The sequence below is a fragment of the Trematomus bernacchii genome, unplaced genomic scaffold, assembly GCF_902827165.1.
Source record: "Trematomus bernacchii unplaced genomic scaffold, fTreBer1.1, whole genome shotgun sequence".
Taxonomy (NCBI): domain Eukaryota; kingdom Metazoa; phylum Chordata; class Actinopteri; order Perciformes; family Nototheniidae; genus Trematomus; species Trematomus bernacchii.
In genome coordinates, this window is record NW_022987797.1 from 1,622,342 (window position 1) to 1,637,186 (window position 14,845).

Below are 14,845 nucleotides of genomic sequence, written 5' to 3' on the forward strand. Positions count from 1 at the left end.
TTTTCCTACCTTCCACCTGCCCTACCTTCCTTCCATTTTTCACATAGTATGCCGCTTGTAATTTGTCTGTTGCTCATTACATCCTGAAACTAATATTCCTGCAGTCTGGTCAAAAATATTCATTTGTGAAGTCTTACTTCTTGTTCTTTGGAGGAATAATTCATCCATCTGCCCACTTATCTATCTATCAACCATTCCAATCCAATTATGTTTGAACTAGGATATGTTTAATCTTTACTTTACAACATTTGGAGTGATCTTCTCTGACCTTATCTAAACTGTCACAGAAGAAGATGAGGCATTCCGTTGTGGGGAAACAAAGCAGTACAATGATCAATTCAGATAAAAAAGACAGAGTTCCCAGATTCCAGCAATTCACGCAGTTAGCAGAAATACAAAATTAAGTCTTGGGTTTTCGGTAAACAGGAGTTATTACCCTTTTTCAAATCTGATAGGGAGAATCACAGTGTTTATTGTGTCAAAAAGTCCTGTCCAGCCTTCAATTCATCCATCAATAAAAAACGTACGTGTCCAATTGCTCACATAACTTGAAATGAATGAATATAACCTTTCCTTCTCCTCTTTATCCTTTCTTCCATCCATCCGTCTCCTACCTGCAGTCATATTTCTGTTGCAGAGTGCCCACTGTGTTGTTGCTAATCACTCTCTTCTCACTGCTCATCACTCTCACTCTCTCCCAGCTTCGCCTCCAGCAACGATTAATGGCTTTCATTTACACTCATTTGCAGGCAACACCTGTGACCAATGAGAGGAAAGTTAGGAGTAATTACGTCCATATTTGAACCGAATATGCGTGTGTGTCCGTGTGTGAATGCTTTGAGCACAGCAACAAAATAATAACGCTAACTTTAACAAAAGTGTGTTGGGAGCCTAACAAAGTTTGAAGTAATTTGTGTTTGTGGACGTGCGGAGGAAGAACAAATAGAAACACTTCAGGGCCCAATGGTACATCTTATCACTAGAATGCATCGTGTGTGTGTGTGTGTGTGTGTGTGTGTGTGTGTGTGTGTGTGTGTGTGTGTGTGTGTGTGTGTGTGTGTGTGTGTGTGTGTGTGTGTGTGTGTGTGTGTGTGTGTGTGTGTGTGTGTGTGTGTGTGTGTGTGTGTGTGTGTGTGTGTGTGTGTGTGTGTGTGTGTGTGTGTGTGTGTGTGTGTGTGTGTGTGTAATTACTCTGATACATAACCTGAACTAGATGTGAACTAGATGTGAACTCTCCGGCAGGAGGCCCAAATGGAGCATGTGTGTGTGTGGGTGGGTGTGTTTGGACACATGCCTGTGTACATGTCTGCTAAACAGAGGAGGATGTTTGTGTTTGTATATTTTCAGCTGGAGAGGTTTATAGGTAATGTGTGTGTCAGTATCAATAGATCATCCCTTAGGCCTATACATTTTTCTCTAAAACTACTACTAAATCACATAAGTCTGGAAATACAGTTTGAAGTGTCTGTATTTACTCTTATATATTGAAACAATACTGCTTTATTACATCTGCTGATAAGATGGTTTATTGGAGTTGTTCAGGGCATGTTCAATGTACGTAAAGCCGGTGCCTGATTACGGACAGTTTTTCCGCTGCAGCAGTGATAGCTCTTGGCCCCGAAAGCCGGTTCCCGTTTGAAACCAACAGTCTGCTTGGTTGGAAACGAGAGTGGCCAACGTCAGAGGCTTAGGTCTGAGGCTTAGGTCTGAGGCTGGGGAGAGATTTACCTGACCACCCGTCCGCTATCGTTGTCCGTTTGGTCGGCCCCCCCGTTCTCCCGTCCCGGGATGTGCAGGGCCCTTAGAGACAACACAATCTGTGAAACCCACAGCCACAGGTTCTCTGCTGCGGTCAACAAGGCTATTGAGCAGACTCCGCCCTGCCTGTTGATGTACGCCACTGTGGTGCGGTTGTCGCTCCTTACTAGCACATGGTTGCCCTGTATTAAGGGTTTGAAGTGCTGTAGGACCAACATCACTGCTTGCAGCTCCAGGAGGTTGCTGTGCCGCGCCTCTGCCAGAGGCCAGCAACCACCCACAGCTCTCTCTAGGCACGTCCCCCCCCATCCTGTCACTGAAGCGTCTGTGAAGACTGTGATATTGGAGGTTACCTGCCCCAGTGGAGCTCCCCTCCGCAGATTCTCTGGGGATCCCCAGAATCGGAGGTTGCTCTCTACTGAGGGGGGGATGGTCACCAGACGCCGTTTGTGTCTTTTGAGATCTAAACGAAGGCCGATAAACCACCTCTGCATGCGACGTGCATGCAGGAGTCCGAGTGGCACTACGGAGTGAGCAGCCGTCATGAGACCCAAAGTCTGCATGATGGTCAAAGCTGTCACCGTCGCCCCCTGACGCATCCTGCAGACCGCCCGCAACAGGGACGCCTGTCTGCTTTCTGTCAGGGTGGCCCGTAGCCTGCCTGCATCGAGCATCACCCCCAGATATTCTACCTGCTGGTGAGGTATGGGGGAGTTCTTGTTCCAATTGATCGCAAAACCTAACTTGGTTAGGTGAAGGATCAACTGGGCTGTGTGAAACATTGCCCATTCCCTGGACCTGGCCATGACTATGAGGTCGTCCAGATAAAAGAACACCCTCATGCCATGGTCGCTCAGCGGTTGCAGCGCCGTGGCCACACATTTGCTGAACGTGCGTGGGGATAGGGAGTAGCCGAACGGCAGTGTGTTGTACTCGTAGGCTATCCCCTGGAAGGCAAAACGCAAATACTTTCTGTGCTTTGGAGCAATTTCGACATGAAAGTAAGCGTCCTTCAGGTCGATGGTTGTAAACTAATCGCCTGGCTGCACCAGTCCCAATAACTGTTTCAACATATGGAACTTTTTGCATGCAATGTGCCGGTTCAAGCCCCGAAGATCCAGAATGGGCCTGAATTCTCCTGTTTTCTTGGGAACCAGAAAGTACAGGGAATAGTGCCCCTTCTCTCTGTTTTGAGAGTGCACAACAGACACTGCCTGTTTCTGCAACAGGGCCTGAACCTCTGCTGAGAGGAAACCTATCTTCTCTTGGGATGACAGATTTGCCTCTCTTATGCCTCTGAATGGAGGAGGGACGCTGCAAAATAACCCAGTCTCAGTGTCCTGTCCATCCACTCTGTTAACACACAACTGATTTTCCATTCCCCATAACATTGTGTTAGGGGATGTGCAATCAGCTGCGGAGCTGCAGCTATGAAGCTGTGATACTCTCTGGTGGCCCACTCCGCCATCAAACCCTCCATAAAAGGAAGTTTGACCCATGGGGGGCTGACACAGAAAGGGCAGTTTTTCAATAATGCAGTTTTCCACTGAGGTTCCTGAATGCACCACAGCACGCTCCCGTGAGAGCGCGCGCTCCGCCATAATGCTGTTTTCTCTCAGAGAGAAAGAGGCATTAAACGGAGCTTTTACACTAGGCGCAATGTGTTTTCTAACAACCTCACGCCGCTCATAATGCCCCTGTACTCGCAGAGCATTCTGATAGTGCTTCCTGCGGTTTATCACATGCGCGCGCCCGCTGGTTGCTTCCTGTACTGGAATTACAACTGGGGCGGCGAGGGGGGAATCCGTACAGGCATTATAGTGAAGTGCAGGATTGTGGAAAGCAATGAATCTCAAACTGGAATATATGCAATTATTTTTATTTACACACACAGATGGATCATACACAGAGGAGGCAGGATTCATCCTTGCGTCCTGGGTGGAGAGAGCCCTCTCCACCGGGACGCTGCCTCCCCCCGCCCGTCAACTCCGAGCGGGCTGTGCACCCCAGCCCGCGGGACCGGGGCAGGGGCTCTGCGGGATCGCCCAGCCTGGCCTCGTGGGGCCCTCTGGTACCGCCGCACAGAATTGGGCGGGTGAGCAGAAGAGGCAGGATAGTGGGCGGGGGGTGTAGCCGCCTTATATACTGTGGGCCTGCGCACGCATTCAGGTAGGCTCGCCCCGATTGGCCGGCTACGTTTACGTAACTCAGTAGGTGAAAGCACGCACAGCATGATAGAGAGTAGTACCCATAGAGTCCAGTAGAGGGCGGAGCCTGTGTGAAATATAACTGTCCCTAAAATGTATAATAAAAGTTATAACAAATACAAAAGAAACAAAACATTTTGATTTGAAGTGACATTACATATTAAAATGTATCTCAACATAAGATAACTGGCTCAAATGTTGGCAGTTTTCCTTGAAACTTAAATATTTTAGATGACCGTCAAAACTCAAAAATCTAGTGCAGACAGTTGCCTTGACATTTAGAGTTGTCCTAGCTTTTTTTTTTTTTTACAGTGCAGTGGTAGCTAGGGATGGGTATTGTTAAGGTTTTAATGGTACTACTACTTTTATCGATACCGCTTATCGGTCCGGTCTTTTAACGGTACTTTTATCGGTTCTTTTGGAGAGAAAAATTAGGTAAACTAACTATAGACGCGTTCACACCGGAGTACTTTGGAGTACTTTTCCCACAATAGTTAATCAGAACTACGATATATTTGCGTTCACACCAAAAAGCCCCAGGAACTAAAGTAGTTCAAATTAGTTCGTCTGACCCGCTTTTCAGTCCCTGCTAGAGAGCAGGGACTGTTGTGGGAGAAAATAGTTCGTACGTCTGATTGGCTGTGCGGAATGCAAACCACACCCGTTTGACTCTGAATTTTTTTTTTGTAAGCGGCCATTGTATTTGCTCGCTTCGGCCAGCGCACCCGAAGAGATTACTTTTGTGAAAGCAGTTATTATAGCAACACTAAATAAATCATCGGAGCGGTGGAGTGATGAGGATGTGTCGGCGCTTCTGGCGATTTACTCGGAGGACGCGAAGCGCCGCATTCAGAAGCTTCTACTGAATGCAGTTTCCGTGGCTCAGCAAAGTTAGCAGACCTGGCAAAGTCATGTCGGGACGACTACGAAGGTAAAATAAAATACATGCACTGCACTGTTTTAATCTGCACAATACTGGTCTTAGATATACTTTTATTTGCTCAGTAGATCGAGCTAGCCATGCTAGAACTTGCTATCGTTAGGTCCAAGCTGGCTAACAACATCTAGCTAGCTAGCTATTCTCAGCCATGCCCGCTATGCACACGTTTTGACATGTGAATAAGTGTGCAATGTTTTGTAATTTGCTTCACTAACTAATCGTGTGTTTCAGGCGAGGTGTTTCTCTCAGGATTAGAAACTAGTTTTCCCCTCCGGGATAAAACGATAATATAACGTTAGCAATTAGCATGCTAGCTGGACATAATGCTACCTCTGTATTGTTACCTCTAACAATACATTGTAGTTGCTATAATTTCAAGTCATTTGCAACATTCATTCTACATGTTAATGGTAAAAGCTTAAACAGTTGATTACCTGCATGCCACAAAGTATTATATATAATAATATAATATTTTTGCACATTCCACTTACACTGTAACTACTCTGGCCTTGAAAGAAGGTTACACATCTAACTGATGTCCACTAATCCCTATAAAACAAAGTTCAAGCATACATTAAGCACAAAACAATAAATAAGGGCACTTTGATATTTATTCTTTATTTGATATTATTTGATCCTATCTATCTTATCTTCTACTTTACATATATATATATATATATATATATATATATATATATATATATATATATATATATATATATATTATATATATATATTATATATATAATATATATATATATATATATATATATATATATTATATATATATATTATATATATATATATTGCCACTGTTATTATATTGTTTTGATACTACTGACACTTATTGATCTGCTGCTGATAAATAAAAGAGAACCTACATGCACGGCACTAGCATCATGACTGTCTTTGTTTAAACCAGCAGCAGTGCAGCGGTACACAGACTAACCTGTGTGTGTGTAACGTAGTTCTTCAGGTGTGTATGCTTAACATGTATGTATTTATCACAGTAAAGATGGTATACAAAAGCTTTTTAAAGAGCTTTCAACCTCATCCCATTGTCTTTAACACACATTTAACATAATAATATACTCATATTAATATACAAATATACAGTATGAGTACTGTTTTGATACTGACATTTAATCTTTGCACTAAGGTGTGTCTGCACTATTGTAATTGTGTCTGTTGACTGGTAAATAAAAGAGAACCAAATGCACTGTACAAAAGATCAGCTTTATTGTCAATTTACAATTTCCATGCTGTTCAGATGCCTCTCCCCAACGTTGCTTCCAGGCGAATACAGAGGAGTTGAAAAGAGCCCTTGGACATTCGGAAATCTTTGATCCACTGCACATTGGTGTACGTTGGCACCACCTCCCACCAGGCCGATGTTCTATTGTTCACCCAGAGAGAGCGCGGGACACGACGCGTTCCGTAGTATTCGCATATCTGGAACACATACAAAGACACAAATTAGTCCTACATAATTCCATAAATCCTACATTAGATAGTATTAATGTGATTTAATGAACGTACCATTGCTGTTCTTTGGGCGTGAAAACGGCCATCATCCTCAGCTGTCCTACGGCGAAACATGTCCATAGCGTGTGCTTTCGTCGTCCAATCCTTTTGTTAAGGCTTCTTAACCGCCTTCGCCTCCGACTCAGCATTTCTATTGCATTTGAATGGTCGATCTGTATTTGTATTTGTGGCTGAGTTATTGGCTTAAATAACTCAGTTACGAAGCTGTATAACACAACCACCAAAACGTCAACTCCATACCGTGTCTGAGGTCGGAAGGTAAACAGAAGCATACAGCGGAATTTTTTTCTTCTTCTTCTCTCGGTTTTTTGGCGAATTGCAACTTTAAGGTGCATACCGCCACCTACTGTACTCGCCGTGAAGTTGTTTGCGGCCTGCCAGTAAACCCAAAGCAGAAGAAGAAGAAGTGACGTCAGCGGCTCATTTGCCTAATCCACCCCCAGGAACTCATTTTGGTGTGAACGCGATCTGCTTTAGTTCATCAGAACTAAAAGAGCTCTCATGAACTAAAGTTCTCATGAACTACTGTGGGAAAAGTACTTGGTGTGAACGCCCCTTATATGTTGTATGTCAGGGACTACGGATGGAAATTAGCTCAAAGCTAAAATCCGGCATATTTACACTTGAAGCATTATTTGTCTAAAGTGTTCATTAATGTGCATTGTCCCTATTCAAATAAACGATTAAATGAAAAATGAAAATAAACAAATTGTGAACAAAACTAACATTGCTTTTTATTTAAATTAAATACATAGTATTTCACATCAAAAGAAACAACAACGTTTTAACAAATCATAGTAAATAATCTGATGACAGAACTGTAAACAGAATGGCTGAAACTTTAACAAAATAAATAACTCAGTTACCTCTAATCATTAACCCATGTTTGTATCATTGAGTTAGCTCCGTGCGTTGCTGCTAGCATACATAATACCTGACGGAAACGTTACTCGTGGATGGGGCTACAGAGCTACTAGAAAGACAGTCGAACCCTGTGCATTTCTCCGTCTGAATGTGGTGCACTTTTGCAAGATGTTTAGACAAATTGCTCGTGTTACCGCCCTTACATGCTAAACTCTTATTGCACTTTAGGCAACGAGCGAGACGGGTAAAGTTTAACCACACCTCGGAGTGCTTAGTTCTCTCCGCCATCTCCTCCGTGTGTGTGTGTGTTGCTCAGTTGCTGCATGTAGCAGCCGCGTGTGTAAACTGCCCCGCCCCCTCGCACACAGACGGGGGAGAGAGATCTCTCGCCTGGATTGGAGAGATCGAAAATACTAATGCTGCGTTCACACCGGATGCGATGCGCTGTTTGGGGGCGGCGCGATTACATGTAAAGTCAATGCAGAGACGTGGACAGACGCGAATTCGCTCCGACGGCGCGCATGAAGCGGTGGACGCGGCGCGAATCACACGATTGAACGGTGCCGCGTTAAACGCGAGAGTTCAATTTTTTCAACTCGAGCGTCAAATTCACGTGGCGCGTTCTCGCGGAAGCCAATCAGCGGTGAGAATCTCAGCCGCCGTCACTGACGTTCAACCACACAACATCAGCCGTTAGCTGTTAGCAGTTAGCACACAGAGCTCACAGCTCCTCATATCTGTTCAGAAACTGGACAAAAGTTAAACAAGTACAAACCAAAGACTGTCTGTGTCATGGTGAATACAGTCGCTGCTTTATTTATGTCTGTAGGCCGTTGTTATGAGTGTGGAATGAGCATAGACAACGTTAGCTTAGCCTGGTCGATCCGATCTTCATTCAGAAAACAAGCATTTTAAAAGGTGTTTTGCCTGCCGTCTTGTCTGCAGACTTGTCAAAGCCTTAATTCATGGTTGTTACTAACCGGTATCAGTATGTTGTTACTTCGGCATCATTTAGAAACGTGTATTACAATTTAATCACGGTAAAATATGTTCATTTGTTGTAGTTGTAGCTCCCGAGCCAGCGCGTCTTGTTTGAACGCAGCATAAACACAGCTGGCAGCCGCGGTGAACCTCCAGCGTTTAGAGCGATGCGATAGGAGCGATTAGAGCGAAGCGAATAGTCGCATCGCGTCCGGTGTGAACGCAGCATAAGAATGACGCATTTTGCAGTCTTTTTGCATGTTAGAAACGGAGTTGGCGACACTAAAACTGCAATATAATGTTTGTGTAGCAATAATACACATGACATATTTTTTACATGTCTCCAGTACCGATAAAAAGTCTGATAACGTCGGAGCTTAACGGTACCACGGTCTTTTATAATTCAGCCCCGGGGCCCGTTTAATACCGGGGCTCGGTACCCATCCCTAGTGGTAGCTACCATTAGCAAACAATAAGCTAAATGTAACCTGCACGTTGTTGGAATAGATACCCTGTGCTGCAAAAAGTGGCCCTGTTATCTTACTTACAGTATGTGACAAGTGGAGTGACGCATGTTGGTTTTAACACAGGCAATCTCTTCTAAATGTTGGCTAATCATCAGTTAAATAAGGATTGGGTTAGGGGTTGCATAAAGCTGTTCATAACTTCAGTGACACCCAATTGACAAGTATTTCAGTTAAAATAACACTGGAATTGTTTAGATGCGGAAAAAAAGTATCCAAAAGAAGGGCACTCTCAAATCCACCTTTGCATCAGTATTCAGTTTTTCCATTGTGCAGTGGTTTCGTTCTGTTTGTGGGTCTCTTATTTCATATATGGTTGATTGTCTGTGTGTATGAATTCCCCTCCCTCAGGGCTTTCAGTACTGCAGATACTCTTGCAGGTATAGAATACATTACTCTCTTTCAATGTCACATTCTCTCCTTCTCCACTCCATCTCATCCCTGATCCACCTCTTTCTGTATCAGTCTCTCTGTATCTGTTTTTGCTACCCTCCTTGGATCTCTGCCCCCGTCCCCCCTCTGTCTCTCTCCCAGCATGGCTCTCTTTGCAGCAATTTTTTTTCAACACTGTTATAAATATTGGATGTTTGTATTCTACTTTGATTAGTCTGGGTAGAGGGTAACAGACAGGTAGAATTCTGTAGCTGCATCCACAAGGTTGGATTTAAGTTTGCTTAAAGGGTAATGTATATTATTCAGTATATGATATTTAAAACTCAGTCAAAAAGGTTAATTCAATCTATTTGTATTTCTTGGTCCACAACAGCATGCATATCGGCCCTGTAAATCGATGCTCTTCCATCAAAACTACATTTGAAAACAAATTTGAAAATAGTTTAATCTTGTGTTGAAAGGTGCTATATAAATAAAATTGCCTTTTTTTTTTGTTTATTTAATATATTTTGGCCTAATGGTGTCTCCTCTTTCAATTCATTTGAAGGAAGAACAATTTGTTTTGGTCTTTTGGGTTTGTTTATTTGTTTGTTTGTTGGAAAGACAATTGGCCCAATTTTCATGAAACTTGAAAGGATTTTTGCATTGGCCATTAAATGTTGGAGTAGATTGGAATCATTACTTTTCACTTAAAGATCTCCTATCATACTATTGTTAGGCATATATAATGGGTATCATATACAAATATATAAAAAACATGTCTATGATGTGTTTTGCTCAAAATACCAAACAGATCATGCATTTTAGACATCCCTCATAATACCTCTATTTCAGCGCTGATAGAGAATGGCTGATTCTCTGCTGTGAGTTCTGTGACGAGCAGGCTATCTGCTCTGCTCAGATGCAGCTAAATGCTGCCGTGATTAAATGCCATATTATGTTCCAAACCACTTCAAGGATTATTTCTGAAACTGTATGGAGCTCAAATGCAGGTTTACCACAAGGTGAGTTCCTTTTTTTAATTTCCTGCTTTTTTACACATACTCTCTCCAGTACAGGTGAGCTCTGAGTGTTAGCGATGCTTGCTAATGTAAACACAGACTATATAATGTCCAAATACGTCAGCATGATTTCTGATAGCAACGTTTCTGATAGGGCCGTGGGCGTAAAGCCAGCGCATTTCCCATATTACGTCATATCGGATGCAAATCTCGATCAGCTCCGTTGTACCCCCGTTTTTAGAGATTTTGGTACGGAGGAAAAGAGAGGATTTTATTTTCTGACACTTTTTGAGTTCCCTGGCACACCGGGGACACATATTTTTGTAAAAAGATGTATAAATATTAGGGCTGTCAAGTTAAGGCGTTAATAACGCGTTAACGCAAAAAAAAATTAACGCCACTAATTTTTTTTAACGCGATAAACGCATGTGTATTTTTTGTCCTCGGCCGCCCCGTAGTTTCAGAGCGCATCGAGTTTAAAATACCATCTACAAGCTGATGCTGACAGCCCCGCTCCTGCCGCCCGCTTGTGGCAGACCACACTTCCACGCTCACCGGCAGGCCCGGACTGGCCATCGGGAGGACCGGGAGGGTGTGTGTATGTGTGGCGCGAGCGAAGCACACCTTACGTGTTGTTGTTGTTGTTAGCATCTGGTGCTAGCTAGCTGCGCTAACGGATATAAGGAGCTGTTTAAATGAAAACAGAGGAGCGACATTTCGCCGACAACTGCGCCGAGCACTTGACTTTATGCAGGTAGCCAGACAGTGGGACATTGTACGAAAAGTCAGCACACTCAGCACGGATAGTGCGCGCAACATGATTGCAGCGTCCAGGCAGCTCCCGTTCGAGCATATATGCCTTGAGCTGCACATAGCTCCAATGATCCATCACAGTGTCTCCACACACACACACACACACACACACACACACACACACACACACACACACACACACACACACACAACACACACACACACACACACACACACACACACACACACACACACACACACACACACACACACACACACACACACACACACACACACTTTGTATTGTATTAATGTATGAGAGAGGTTCTAGGTTGAATTGAGGCGAATATTTGTAATGTTCAGAGGTTGTTGTGTTTAATATTCATGAGAATATTTGTCATTGTTCAAATGATAATAAACAAACATATAAAGCATATTTGTCCACTGATATGTTGATAAGAGTATTAAAAACTTGAAAAATATCCCTCTAAGGTGCATTTAGAACAGATAAAAAATGTGCGATTAATCGTGATTAACTATGGACAATCATGCGATTAATCGCGATTAAATATTTTAATCGACTGATAGCCCTAATAAATATGCATTTTGCATGATAGGACACCTTTAACCTGTTAAGCCCCCGGTTAAGGTTTCTTTTTCACGAAACTGTGTCTCAGGGCTTCTTAAAGGACCCATGTCATGGCCATTTCCACTGATCATAATTCCATTGTTGAGGTATACTAAAATACATTTATACTGTGCAATTTTCCAAACTCACATTGGTTTCGCATACAGCATCTCTGTAAAGTATGTGTATTCAGCAGTATTCACTCTCTCCACTAAACGGCTCGTTGGAGCTCTTGCCCCCCCCTCCCTGTGAGCCTAGTGTGCTCCGATTGGTCAGCTTGGCCACTCTGTTCTGATTAGTCAACCACCAGAGAGGCTCCGCCCATGTCTAACAGTGCTTTTTTCGGCTCGATCTGAGCGGAACATCAGTCTTATAATGGCGTCGGTACAGCCGTATATTTTATACGCTAACTAACCGAACTTTACCTACAACTGTTGTTATAGAAGAGTAAGTTATTTTTACCTGTAATAAACTACTACTGTTTGATGAGAAATCAAATCATGGTTTGCTATATATGAATGATATGTTATAGGAGCAAATAATTCAGGGAAGAAATGATAGGCCTACTTCCATTAAACTTTATTTTTAGAAATGCCGGGGCTTTTTAGGACGAGGCCTCAGTGTGGTAGTCCCGTCCCCGTCATGTATTGTCCGCCAGGATCTGGCTGGACAAAATCAAATGCAAATCACAAAATATTAGAGAAACTTAGTTGTTTTAGATTCGTTAGTAGTAGTTGTGGTAGGAGTGTGGATCTATCTAATCCATCTATCTAATCAACACAGTAAGCTTGCCAGCCAATATGCTAACCTAGCTTTCTTGTTTACCTTGGTAGCAAACACGATATGAACGGTAGCTTCGGAGGAACGGCAACTATAATGTAGTGTAATAAAACTACTATGAACAAAAGCTAGTGGTTCATATTAGGCTAGCAATAACGTATTTATAATTGCAATCTTATACAGGTAGTCTGCTACGTTCGGTCATTCATTGTAACTGGCATGAATACATTGTTTTCCGCTAGCATGTATAGCTAGCCTCGTTAGCTATACATGCAGTATGTACATGTACTGTCACAATGTACGGTAAATCACCCGGAGTATACTGTATGAGTATTCCGTGTGTGACTGCAGACATTCTCCTGCCATGACAAACATGTAAGGCCATCTGCTGACATTGTAGTTGATATATTTAAATGCTAGCAACGTCGTTAGCAATCACAAAATATTATTGAAATTTAGTTGTTTGATGTTCGTCAGTTTGCCAGCTGGATTACAATGCTAATCTACGTTTGCTAGTTGTTCAGTGTAATATGCTATACTATACTATGAACAACAGATAGTGGTTCATATTAGGCTATCAAGCACATGTTTACAATTGCAATCTTATATGGGTAGTCTGCTACATTCATTGTAGTTGGCATAAAAACAATGTTTTTCCGAGCAAACTCATGTCTAGCTCTTAGTAGCCTTGTTGTTTAGCTCGGTAGCATACACGCTCGGAACACCAGCTATAATGTAATTACGTTTTGCGACTGACCGTACGGTAAAGCACCCGGAGTATACTGTCTATGAGTATTTCGTGTGTGAATGCAGACATTCTCCTGCTATGAGATACATGTATGTAAGGCCATCTGCTGATATTGGAGTTGATATATGGAAATGCTAGCAACTTAGTTAGCCCAGTTAGCAGTCCGAAACACGTTTACACATTTAAACAGTCGTGGTAGATACCTTGTTTGATAAATACACAATACACTTCTTTATTTTTTATTTCCTACCTATTTAGGGTTCAAAAAACATCTTGCAATTTAGACTTTTTTTATTTAATTTAATTTTTAATGTTACAGTATGTCCACTGTAGAGGACGTCAGGACCATTTTAGTTTGAAAAGACAGCCAAAATTAACAGATAGACTATGTAACTTATTATGGTTATAGAGTGATATTAATACAAGAATACATTCACCTTTATTTAAAACATAAATAAGTAATTGATCTGAACATTGCTGTTTATTTGGTCATTATAAAACTAGTTTGGCTTTTGGTGAAGTTACTAGTTTTATGGATGTGGTCTCCATTTGACCATGCTCATAGAAACAAACTTGGCATTCCTTAGGCAATTCTCATTTTTCATGGCTCCACTTAAAATAAAAACAACAATAAGACATACGTGCTACTCTTGGCCCACAGAGGGCCATGTCTTTCCCGCTCGTCCCTACAGATGGAGCCTCTTATTTTGGACCCCAGCATACAGCTTCCTGCCGACTGCCAGCCAGTTGCCAGCCAGTTGCCTGCCAAAGACCAGTATTCAGGAATGTTAGGCCCTCCCACTATTCTCCAATTTCAGGGTTTAACCAGGAGATGGCGCTATATATTAAATAACTAAGACTTAGTTTTTCACAATAGAAAATGCAGATATTATATAAAAAACTAAAGTTAAAATCTTGTTTTTAATGCCCCAAGAGCAATAACATCTTGTCACAAGCTTTTTGGAAGAAAAAGACTGACTCAAGAGACCTGTAGTTGACTAATTACAGGCCTCAATAAAGTTCTGCCATTGGTTGTGAAAAACAACGGTGGACATAGTGGAAAGTGAAATTGACATTGTCGAATTTAATAAAAATACAAAATAATGTATCTGTGTACGTGTTTTACTATGTGATCTGCACTTATCAAACATCTAATTAAGGCGAGACACCCCAGGTGAATAGGGTATTTTTAACTTAAAGATATCAGCTAAATATTTCTCCAGTTAATTACTTACAATAAGGCAATTGTTTTTTGTATTACAAGTTTTCTGAAATAGCATGTTTAAATATCCAAATGAACCATTATCTCATGAAATATGCGCATATTTTAACACATTTCAGGAACCGAAATCTGAACTTTGGATAAAGCCAGGATCAAAATTATTGTTTCATTTTGTAGTCATATTAGTATCTAAGGCTTTTACAGAAGGGATTTTGGATATCTCTTTGTATCACTCCATAAATCAGAAAATACTGTCAACAGCCCTAAAATATCAATTTTCACCATGTTTTTAGGTATAAAATGTTATATAATTCAGGCTATGAATTATATATGACCAAACCCTTCTGTAAAAGCCTTCATAATATTGATAGGAATATAACTGGAAGGTTTGGTGTATGTAACTGCTGAGTGATTCTACAATTTAGGGTACATTCCATGTCCATTGATGTCCATTGATGATAATTATAATTATTCTAACTATTTTCTTCAAAAATATCATAT